Source organism: Aquarana catesbeiana, linkage group LG02, assembly GCF_042186555.1.
Source record: "Aquarana catesbeiana isolate 2022-GZ linkage group LG02, ASM4218655v1, whole genome shotgun sequence".
In the NCBI taxonomy this organism is placed as follows: Eukaryota; Metazoa; Chordata; class Amphibia; order Anura; family Ranidae; genus Aquarana; species Aquarana catesbeiana.
In genome coordinates this window covers 276,392,895-276,405,516 of record NC_133325.1, presented here as the reverse complement: position 1 = coordinate 276,405,516, position 12,622 = coordinate 276,392,895, and the positions used below count along the sequence as shown (strand labels likewise).

General features: G+C 42.4%; 1 protein-coding gene across 1 annotated transcript in view; it reads left to right on the top strand.

Moving 5' to 3' along the window:
* Positions 1–548: 548 nt before the first annotated feature.
* METTL21C (methyltransferase 21C, AARS1 lysine) overlaps positions 549–12,622 on the top strand; it is a 63,437-nt gene continuing 51,363 nt past the window's right edge. Inside the window, exon 1 of the mRNA XM_073614453.1 lies at positions 549–764. The gene's annotated coding sequence lies outside the window, so the exon portion shown is untranslated. The remainder of the gene's footprint in view (positions 765–12,622) is intronic.

The following is a 12,622-nucleotide window of genomic DNA, read 5'->3' as shown; positions in this document are numbered from 1 at the left end:
CTGTTGATCCTGTCACTTTGTTTACCGGACCAAGCTGTCCAGCAAAAGTTGAGTGTTGAGACAAACTATATAACCTTGACAGGGGTGCTTACAATGGTTCAGTTTTAATGTACGTCCATCTAAATCTTCTTGCTTGCTTTACTAAAGGTAAATAGACTGTTCACTTTGAAAGGTAATTTTCACTTTGCAAAAGAATTTCGCTCAATAAATGAGGTGAAGCTCATCTGAGTTCCATCATCCAAATATGTGCAAGGAAAAACTACAGTTCTTTTTATTTTTCTTGTATATGACTGGGTGAAATTTCACCGCATTCTCTAAGTAAAAAGTTTCTTGCAACGTGTCAAACAACTGCAAGTGACTGAGATTGCTATTCCAAACTTGTTTTCACAAAATCTAACAAAAAAAAAAAAAAAATCATATTATCAGTACTACTCTTTGTATCTGGCTACGTTTTGTCTTTCCTGACAATGGTGCATTACATCATGAAACATTTTTATCTGAATTATTTTTGAATCATTAGATATGAAATGACTAGTGCTGCCAAATGGCCGAATGTCAGGTAAAAGCAGACAATACTTCTTGGTGTTGGAATGCACATTTCAACAACTCTGATTGAAGCAGATTGTGGTGGTCTCAGTCCAGCCCCATTCATTTTAATGTGTCCTAGGAAAAGAACTGTCACAGCTGTGAGATAGAAGAATTAGAGAGTGTCAGCCTCTAGAGCCAGTGCCATTCCCCAGGATCTCTGTATTGGAACCACTTAGGTATGTAAAATAGTCGTATGATGAATAACTGGCTGATTTCTTCTCAATTAGGAATTTTGACTGCATATAATCAAAACTTAAAAATATAATATATGAAATATTAATTTTGTGCTTATAGACTGCTGCTCTGCACAAAGTTTTTTTCAGACACTGAAACAATTTATTTATTTTTTATTTTTATTTTTTTGTGTGTTAATTCATCTGAATAGCTTTACCAGCATGTTGGGAATATTATTGACAACTTAAACTCCAAGACAGCAAAAAATATATGTGCATTTTTTTTAAACAGTAGACAGCAAGGTTGCTAAAAAATATTTTTTTTTCTGTAAGTTCAACCTGTTGGGGTCCACTAATAATAAATCCACATTCTGTAGCCTCAATGAATTGGTTAATAGATCTACTCTAGATCATCTTTGCTATTTATTGCACATGTGGAAATAAGCGTGAGATTTGTACGTTAATATATGCGCGTAAATAAGTACACCCATGTTCTCTGCATATTGCTGTTGTTTATAAACATAACACCAAAGAGGCTCAGAGCCCAATGGATCACTTCCAGCTGCTTTTTCAAAATATCGGCCTCCCTTTGATACATACTGTCAAGGAGAGATGTTTCGTAGCATTGTAAATTTGTGGCCACGTAATAAAGTAACATAATTGCAGCAAAAATGGAAATCATTAAAATTTTCAGAGTTTTCTGAAAATCTCAAAACTCACAAAAAGCAATAAACTTACCAACCATAGGGGAGTTAAGGCAGTATTAAACCCAAAAGCAAACATTTATTATATTGCAACTTACCAATTCTTGGATGTGTAGGGCTGAATTTGTTTTCTTTTTTAGACTTTCTTTCTTCTATTTTGATCTGGTGATCCTGCCAATAAGTCTGTTGTCTTGCCAAAGCACTCCTGCAGAATGTATCAGTTTCTGTGGATGAGACAAACCATTTATGACAGGGGTGATTAAAATGATCAGCTTTTAGTTATTCGTGTAAACCCTTTATCCTTAAAAGGAAGAAAATGTTTTCTGTGAGTGACTATAAAGCATGGGCTGCAGTTTGGCTTCAATTTGTTAGTGTATTTCAATTTACTAGTACATCTGACACTATACCATCCCCCCCCACAAAAAAAATGACAATGTTGCTGTCCAAAGGTGTCCCCTGTAAAAACACCAAGTAAAAACAGAGGGAAAAACTCCTAAAAACAGAAAACTAATGCAACCACCACATCTAATGATTGGTAAGCTGCAATGTATTACATTTTTGGTTTTGGGTTTACTACTGCTTTAAGATTAAAACTGTTAATAACATCTGAAATGTGTCTGTATGGAATACTTGTAACAATAACTGTTCAAGGTCAGATATCATTACTCCCAGTACTCTAAGTTACTCCCAGTACTCCAAGTTACTCCTGGTACTCCAAGTTACTCCCAGTACTCCAAGTTACTCCCAATACTCCAAGTTACTCCTAGTACTCCAAGTTACTCCCAGTACTCCAAGTTACTCCTGGTACTCCAAGTTACTCCCAGTACTCCAAGTTACTCCCAATACTCCAAGTTACTCCTAGTACTCCAAGTTAGTTCCAGTGCTCCAAGTTACTCCAAATTACTCCTGGTACTCCAAGTTACTCACAGTGCTTCAATAATACTCACTATATTCAATATACACAGTGCCTCAATTTTTCCCCTGATTTAGAACTCACAGCCCTCACAGTACCCCAGCTCTCCCGCTGTCAGTCCTATCAGTGTGTCCAGTACCCTCTAGGCATGCCTGCAGCTCCTCATGCCAACGCGCCCCACAGATCCTCCTGACAGTGTGCCTCACACAAGGACATAGATAAAGGGGGGTCAGAGGGGTTCAACCCCCCCCCCCCAGCATCCTGCCAAAAAAATCTACTGCAACTGTCCTGAGGCAGTACAGCAGTCAGTGGTGGAGTGTAATAATTATATAGCAGCCAGCAGCAGCTGCGTGTGTAATTAAAAGACATTAGGCATATGCCGCACTCACTGCCGAGCTGTCTGAGGTTGACAGGTGATCTACCAGTAAGCAGGCAGCTGAATGCACTAAGCACAGCCAGAGTGGGCGGTGCCTGTTGTCCAGCCCCTCCCCGTTCTCTACAGCCTTTATTCCCATTGGCTTGCAGTGCCACTTCCCACTGCTGGCTTAGGGAGGAGCTTTGCCTAGGACCCGGAGTGAAGAACGCTGAAGACTGCAGTGTAGCTGCCGGCATGCCCACCATGCTGGATGAACTGCTGTCAACAGTTTTCTGGTCATTTCACTGTCAGTGTGCCCGCAGCTCCTCCTCTCAGTGTGTCCCAACTCCCACGCCCTAACTCACAGCTTTTGAGGGCTCAAGGGGCAGCTGCTTTGGGCCCCACAACGATTACTGGGCCTGGGGAACCTTCCCCTGTTGCCCCGCATTAAAGAGGGCCCTGAATATTTCTTGTAAAAAAAAAAAAAAAAAAAACGGTCCATATGTCCTAGTCCATCTTGGGAGCAAGCGGGGGGGGGCAATGTTCTTACACACAATGGAACTAGGGAGAATCAACGTAGCTACCCACCAACAGGAAGTCGAATCACAGCACCAGCAAAAAAAGGAATTTGGAGGTTAGGAAGAGGCTGGGAGCAATAGAAGGTACTTTTTAAAGTTATGAATACATACTTAAATATATATTTTTGTAAAACCAGAGTTTAGTTTAGTCTCTTTAACTAGTGACTGCACAGAAGGTGTTGAGCTGTTAACAGCCTCCACTTTAGAAAGGAATAGAAGGTCAAAGGTCAATTGACCTATCCATCCTAATATCAGCTAGTATTAGAAAAACATTTATTTTTAGCTTTGAAAACAACCAATCTGTTAGCACCAGAACCTGTGCAGCCTGCTTATCAAAAATCTATTTATACGGTGCATTGTTTAGACTGGAGAACAAATCAAAGACAAAAACAAAAGTCCAATTAGTCATGACAAATTCCAGCCCTAACGTCTATAGTTGGATAACGTTTTTCCTTGGCAGGAGTGCCAAGTATTTTTTCTAGCATGCTGGTATCTGTAATGTGTCTACAAATAGAACCCCGTACAGTGGCTCAACTCAGACAGAGATTACCCCAGGTATATAAATCAAGGAACCGGAGGTTAGAATTATGGCATTGTCAGAGTGGTCCTTATACTATCTGGCCAAATAAGAACATGTGTATCCTATAAAGTAAAATACAGTATATACCACTGGCTGCTGTTTTTTTTTTGGGGGGGGGGGGAGTGGCAAACAACCACTGCGCCCCAAGCCCACCTTTTTTTAATCCAATTAGAACCTCAGGCTCTAATCACGTGCTTAAAAAAAATAAACCCATTGAAATCCATGCGTCCAGTACCCTGCATGTACATTAGGGGGCCAGACGCATGGATTGGGGCACCCGTGCACCCCTAATGGATGGGCCGCCACTGCTACTATATCTGAAAAACATTGTAGTTAAGAAATGCATGGTAGGTATGTTGAATTGGCAAGTAATAGGTGCCCATCATATGGAATCCAATTCAAGAACAGGTATCCAGCCATGTCTATATTATTTTCATGACCTCATCACCATTTGCCAGCAGGAAGGAATTGACTACTACATGTTTAATTGGCAGTAAATTTGTCAAAACTGGATTTCTGTCACCATAAGAAAATTACATTGTATTAACAGGCAGAAGCCTAATAAGAGGACCATAATGTCAGCCATACACTTAACAATATGACAATATAATGACAGCTCAGATGAACGATTATGATCTTTCGACAATTAAATGCAATAAAAAGGTGGATTGTTCAATAAACTATCATTTCCACTGCAACAAATCTACATACTGCTATTGCAGCTCATAAGAACTATATATTTAATAGGGAGAAGCTTAGCCAAAGCCTCCTTAAAGCGATTGTATACCCGCACATTTTTTTTTTTTTTTTAAACCTGTAAGGCAAAAGCATAATGAGCTAGTATGCACCGCATACTAGTTCATTATGAAATACTTACCTTAGAACGAGGTGTCGGCATCTGATCCCAGTCACTGCTGAGGGAGCTGACATTTCCCCCTCGGCGTATCTTCCAGGTTCACGGCTCCTGCGCTGTGAGTGGCCGGAGCTGAGATGATGTCACTCTTACGCATGCGCGTGGGAGACTTTTTTCCGGCAAGGTCTGGCAGCGTTCGCCAGACCTTAAAAGCGCATGCGCCACTGATGTCAGCGGCTGCATGCAAAGTGAATATCTCCTAAAACTGTTATTCATTTTACCTAAAAGTAAGACTTATAGGCTTACCTGTAGGTAAAAATTAAAAAAAAGGTATACAACCACTTTAAGCACATAATTAAATCTTCTGATGACACTAGGGAACATTTAGGCTGATATTAAAGCTAAACCCCAGGAAACCAGTCAAATACTCATCTGAACTACACTCACTGACCACTTTATTAGTTACACCTTGCTAGTACAGGGTTGGACTCCCTTTTGCCTACAGAACTGCCTTAAATCTTTGTGGCATATATTCAACAAGGTGTTGGAAACGTTCCTCAGAGATTTTGGTCTATATTGACATGATAGCATCACGCATTTGCTGCAGTTTGTAGGCTGCACAACCATAATGCGAATCTCCCGTCCCACCACATCCCAAAGGTGCTCTATTGGATTGAGATTTGGGGACTGTGGAGACCAATTGGAGTACAGTCAAACCAGTTTGAGATGATTTGAGCTTTGTGACGTGCTGCATTATCATGCTGGAAGTTGCCATCAGAAAATAGGTACACAGAGATGGACATGGTCAGCAACAATACTCAGGTAGGCCGTGGAATTTAAACGATGCTCAATTGGTACTAAGAGGCCCAAAGTGTGCCAAGAAAATGTCCCCCCACACTATTACACCACCACCAGTCTGAACCATTGATACAAGGCTGGATGGATCCATGTTTTCATATTGTTTACGCCAAATTCTGACCCTACCATCTGAATGTCACAGCTGAAATAGAGACTCGTCAGACCAGGCAACGTTTTTCCAATCTTCTATTGTCCAATTTTGGTGAGCCTGTGCGAATTGTAGCCTCAGTTTCCTGTTCTTAGCTGACAGGAGTGGCACCCGGAGTGGTCTTCTGCTGCTTTAGTCCATCTGGTTGAAGGTTCGATGTGTTGTGTGTTCAGAGAAGGTATTCTGCATACCTTGGTTGTAATGAGTGGTTATTTGAGTTACTGTTGCCTTTCTATAATCTCAAACCGGTCTGCCCATTCTCCTCTGAAATCAACAAGGCATTTTCGTGAACTTCCGCTCACTGGATATTTCAGTCCATTTTCTGTAAACCCTAGAGACTGTTGTGTGTGAAAATCCCAGTTTTTGAAATTTTTGAAGTACCCAGACCAGCCTGTCTGGCATCAACAACCATGCCACGTTCAAAGTCACTTAAATGCCATTACTTCCCCATTTCAGTGCTCGGTTTAAACTTTAGGATGCCTAAATGCTGTTGCTGCCATGTGATTATCTGAGTAGCAATTTGTGTTACCAAGCTATTGAAAAGGTAAACCTAATAAAGTGGCCGGTGAGTGTCTACACAAATGATTTTTTACTATTTACTATTTTTACTATTTTGATCCAGGAACTCCTGACAGGTAGTACAGCCAGACTGTCCACTTCCACCCTAGCAGTGCAGCTTGGTCAAAACATAGCCCCAGCTTGCTAACTGATTAACCACTTGACCTCTGGAAGGTTTTATGACCAGGGCATTTTTTGCTATTCAGCACTGCACTATTTTAACTGGCAATTGGGCAGTCATGCGACACTGTATGCAAATTAAATTTATATCATTTTTATCACACAAATAGAGCTTTCTTTTGGTGGTATTTGATCACCACTGGGTTTTTTTATTTTTTATTATATAAACTAAAAACGATTGAAAATCTTGAAAAAAACAAACAATATTTTCAAATTTATGATATAGAACGTATCCAATAAAAAAATCGAATTTCTTCATAATTTTAGGCCAAAATGTATTCTGCTACATATCTTTGGTAACAAAAAATCCCAATAGGGCTTTGCATGAAAGTTATAGCGTCTACATACTATGGTACAATTGTGCTCATAAGTTTACATACCCAGGCAGAATTTATGATTTCTTGGCCATTTTTCAGAGAATATGAATGATAACACAAAAACTTTTCTTTCACTCATGGTTAGTGTTTGGCTGAAGCCATTTATTATCAGTCAACTGTGTTTACTCTTTTTAAATCATAATCACAACAGAAATTATCCAAATGACCATGATCAAAAGTTTACATACCCTGGTGATTTTGGCCTGATAACATGCACACAAGTTGACACAAAGGAGTTTGAATGGCTATAAAGGTAACCATCCTCACCTGTGATCTGTTTGCTTGTAATTAGTGTTTGTGTATAAAAGGTCAATGAGTTTCTGGACTCCTAACAGACCCTTGCATGTTTCATCCAGTGCTGCAGTGACGTTTCTGGATTCTGAGTCATGGGGAAAGCAAACGAATTGTCAAAGGATCTGCGGGAAAAGGTAGCTGAACTGTATAAAACAGGAAAGGGATATAAAAAGATATCCAAGGAACTGAGAATGCCAATCAGCAGTGTTTAAATTCTAATCAAGAAGTGGAAAATGAGGGGTTCTGTTAAAACCAAACCACAGTCAGGTAGACCAACTAAAATTTCAGCCACAACTGCCAGGAAAATTGTTGCACAAGATACACAATAAGGAGGCACTTGAAGAAAGAATGGGCTGCATGGTCGAGTTGCCAGAAGAAAGCCATTACTACGCAAATGCCACAAAGTATCCTGTTTACAATACGCCAAATAGCACAGAGACAAGCCTCTAACCTTCTGGCACAAAGTCTTTTGGAGTGATGAGACCAAAATTGAGTTCTTTGGCCACAACCAAAAATGCTTCATTTGGAGAGAGTCAACAAGGCCTATGATGAAAAGTACACCATTCCTACTGTGAAACACGGAGGTGGATCGCTGATGTTTAGTGGATGTGTGAGCTACAAAGGCACAGGAAATTTTTTCAAAATTGATGGCAAGATGAATGCAGTATGTTATCAAAAAATACTGGAGGAACATTTGCATTTATCAGCCAGGAAGCTGCGCATGGGACGTACATGGACATTCCAACATGACAATGATCCAAAACACAAGGCCAAGTTGACCTGTCATTGGCTACAGCAGAATAAAGTGAAGGTTTTGGAGTGGCCATCTCAGTCTCCTGACCTCAGTATCATTGAGCCACTCTGGGGGGATCTCAAACGTGCAGTTCATGCAAGACAGCCCAAGAATTTACAGGAACTGGAGGCTTTTGCCAACAGGAATGGGCAGCTTTACCATCTGAGAAGATAAAGAGCCTCATCCACAAATACCACAAAAGACTTTGAGCTGTCATTGATGTTAAAGGGGGCAACATACAGTATTAGGAACTGGGGTATGTAAATTTTTGATCAGAGTCATTTCGGTAGTTTCTGTTGCCATTATGATTTAAAAAGAGTAAACACAGTTGATTAATAATAAATGGCTTCAGCCAAACACTAACCATGAGTGAAAGAAACGTTTTTGTGTTATCATTCATATTATCTGCATAAATTCTGCCAGGGTATGTAAACTTATGAGCACAACTGTATATACACTGGAATATACACAGCTATAGGCACTATACTGTAATGGCGGTGATTAGCGACTCATAGTGGGACTGTGATAGGGTGCAACAGACAATATCTGGGAGGCTCACTAACAAACACGAATGTTGCTAGTGACACTAATACAGTGATCAGTGATAATACTGTACACTGACCTATTGACACTGACTAGGAAGGGGTTAACATCTAGGGACAATCACGGGGTAACTGTGTGCCTAATAATGTGTAATGTGTGCTGCTTTTACTTTACTATCTGGCTGTTTTTTTAGAAACAGCCCGATCACTGTTCTCTGTACCCTGTTATTGTAAATACGGAACCCTTTGTGTGCCTGGACACAGCCAATCAGCTGACTTCAGCAAAATCATTTGTTGAAATCAGCTGCCAGACTTGTGCTGTGTCTAATCAATTATACAGTGTATAAAAAATTTTACATATACCTTGACACATACATATATATACTGTGGCAGGGCGAGCCTGTGCCACTGTGTGATGAAGCATGTTAAGCCAGATTTTGCATGAAGCAAACACACTAATGGCACAGGTCTGTGCTGGCTTCATATGAGAGCCAGAGTTAGAGCTCAGAGACCCTCTCTCCCGAGGGTGTCAGTGTGTGAAGGGAGCCCTGAGAGGTGCTGGTGTACACCACGGTGACCAGGTTGGGACAGAGCAAGGTCCGAGTCTGAGAGAGAGTTCATGAGGGACAGAGCAGCTAGGAAGCTGTAGAGAGAGTTCATGAGGGACAGAGCAACTAGGAAGCTGTAGAGAGAGTTCATGAGGGACAGAGCAACTAGGAAGCTGTAGAGAGAGTTCATGAGGGACAGAGCAGCTAGGAAGCTGTAGAGAGGGTCCAGGAGGGACAGAGCAGCTAGGAAGCTGTAGAGAGAGTCTACGAGGGACAAAGCAACTAGGAAGCTGTAGAGAGAGTCCATGGGGGACAAAGCACCTAGGAAGCTGTAGAGAGAGTCCACGGGGGACAAAGCAGCTAGGAAGCTGTAGAGAGAGTCCATGAGGGACAGAGCAGCTAGGAAGCTGTAGAGAGAGTCTACGAGGGACAAAGCACCTAGGCAGCTGTAGAGAGAGTCCACGGGGGACAAAGCACCTAGGAAGCTGTAGAGAGAGTCTACGAGGGACAAAGCACCTAGGAAGCTGTAGAGAGAGTCCACGGGGGACAAAGCACCTAGGAAGCTGTAGAGAGAGTCCAGGAGGGACAAAGCAGCTAGGAAGCTGTAGAGAGAGTCCATGAGGGAAAGAGCAGCTAGGAAGCTGTAAGGAAGACGCAGAGCTGAGGTGCAGCGTCTGTACATAAACATCTGGACGTGTTTCATGGTCTGGAGCAGGGATGAGCCTAACACCCCCCTGTTCGGTTCGCACCAGAACATGCAAACAGGCAAAAAATTTGTTCGAATGTGCGAACGCCGTTAAAGTCTATGGGACTCGAACATGAATAACCAAAAGTGCTAATTTTAAAGGCTTATATGCAAGTTATTGTCATAAAAAGTGTTTGGGGACCTGGGTCCTGCCCCAGGGGACATGTATCAATGCAAAAAAAAGTTTTAAAAACGGGTATTTTTTCGGGAGCAGTGATTTTAATAATGCTTAAAGTGAAACAATAAAAGTGTAATATTCCTTCTAAATTTCATACCGGGGGGTGTCTATAGTATGCCTGTAAAGGGGCGCATTTTTCCCGTGTTTAGAACAGTCTGACAGCAAAATTACATTTCAAAGGAAAAAAAAGTCATTGAATTGTCGGTCCGACGATACACATAAAAGTTCATTCATAAAAACGCCATGGGATTCCCCCACAGTGGAACCCTGAACCAAAATTAAAAAAAAATATGGCGTGGGGGTCCCCCTAAATTCCATACCAGGCCCTTCAGGTCTGGTATGGATATTAAGGGGAACCCTGCCCCAAAATTAAAAAAAAAAAATGGCGTGGGGGTCCCCCTCAAAATCTATACCAGACCCTTATCCGAGAATGCAACCTGGCAGGCTGCAGGAAAAGAGGGGGGGATGAGAGAGCACCCCCCCTCCTGAACCGTACCAGGCCACATGCCCTCAACATTGGGAGGGTGCTTTGGGGTAGCAGCCCCCCAAAGCACCTTGTCCCCATGTTAATGAGGACAAGGGCCTCATCCCCACAACCCTTGGCTGGTGGTTGTGGGGGTCTGCGGGTGGGGGGCTTATCGGAATCTGGAAGCCCCCTTTAACAAGGGGAACCCCAGATCCCACCCCCCCTGTGTGAAATGGTAATGGGGTAAAAAAGTACCCCTACCATTTCACCAAAAAAGTGTCAAAAAGGTAAAAATGACAAGAGACAGTTTTTGACAATTCCTTTATTTAAAGTCTTTTTCTTTCCATCTTCTTCGGGTCTTCTTCCTTCCTTCGGTTTCTTCCTCCATCTTCTTCTTCCTCTGATCCTCTGCTTCTTGCTCCGGTGTTCTCGTCTGGCATCTTCCTCCGTGGTGTCTTCTTCCCCGCTTTGTTCTTGGGATGCTCCGCATCCATGGGAGGCTCCCGCTGTGTGACGCTTCTCTTCTTCTGACACTTCTTAAATAACGGAGGGCATGGCCACCCAGTGACCCCGCCCCCCTCTGACGCACGGGGACCTGACAGGGACTTCCCTGTGGCTTTGCCCGTGACGTCAGAGGGGTCGGGGTCACCCGGTTACATAACGGGTGGCCCCGCCCCCTCTGACGTCACGGGGAATGCCACAGGAAAGTCTCCATCAAGTCCCTGTGCGTCAGAGGGGGCGGGGTCACCGGGTGGCCTCGCCCCCCTCCGTTATTTAAGAAGTGTCAGAAGAAGAGAAGCGTCACACAGCGGGAGCCTCCCATGGATGCGGAGCGGCCCAAGAACAAAGCGTGGAAGAAGACTCCGCAGAGGAAGATGCCGGACGAGAACACCGGAACAAGAAGGAGAGGATCTGTGTACAGAACACCTCCAGGCAACCATATTGCATTGTGTTTTCAGAACATTACAGCAGCTGAAGATTGAAAAGGAAAGGTCATTTTTAATAACATTCAGGCTGGGTTCACATCTAAGCCACATGCAGCTTACAGCAGGGGTCCTGTGTGTCCCCGTTCACCGTTTAAGGTCCGATTTCAGCCCAATTGTTTTTGGCTGAATTTGGACCTGAAACAGACCAAAAGACGCACAGTGACCAGTGCAAATTTGCACCAGAGCCACAGCGGAGATATGTGAACCGGCTCCATAGAGAGCCGGTCACAATCTCCTGCTATTGGGAATTGGATCCAGGGAAACCGCATCCAATTCACACTAGTGTGAACCCAGCCTCAATTACAATATGATTTGTGTCGCAATTGTATACGCTATATTATTTTTTCGTTAGTTGCTATTTTTTTCCCTGTAAAAGTGGAGTTACCCTTTCAGCTTCTTCAATTAAACTTTGGCAAAAAAACTGGAAGCTGATTGGTTTCTATGTAGAGCTGCACCAGATATTTCACTCTCCAATATTAGTAAATGAACCCGGCAGGGGTATATTTACTAACACAAGTGCACTGAAAATCTGGTGCAGCTGTGCATGGTAGCCAATCAGCTTCAGGTTTCTATGCAGAGCCACATCAGATAAACCACACAATGGCTTAGATGGCATATATTGGGAGGCTGGAGAGTATTTTCACTATAAATCTATGCACTTAGTTCTAAGCCAAATAAAATGAGCTGGGAACTACAACAACAATTTTTTTTTTAAATCCATCTAATACATCTTTAATTTAAATCTCACCCTTTGTAATCACTACTGTATTTCCCTAAAAATAAGACCTAACCTGAAAAAAAGCCCTAGCGTGATTTTTCAGGATGCTTGTAATATAAGCCCTACCCCAAAAATAAGCCCCTGTTAAGATTGTCAGCCAGACTAACTCTAGACTTATTGCCAAATGACCAATCGGAGTATAGACACAATGCACTTGACGCGTATAGTAATATTTTGATCCCAGTCAAGATGAGTGCAAAAAGAAAGAGCTATTTGGTGGAGTACAAGAAAGAAATCATGGAGGACTCCTGAGGCAAGAATTTTACAGTTTTCTGCAAAGAGATGAAGTTAGATCTCCGAATGGTCCGAAAATGGCGAGCAGAGTACAATAACCTCAGTCAACAGGTGGACGAGGGAAATGCTAAGAAGCGCAAGTGTGGATCAGGTCGGCAGGCATTATTTTCTGAGCTGGAAGACATCATCTGTG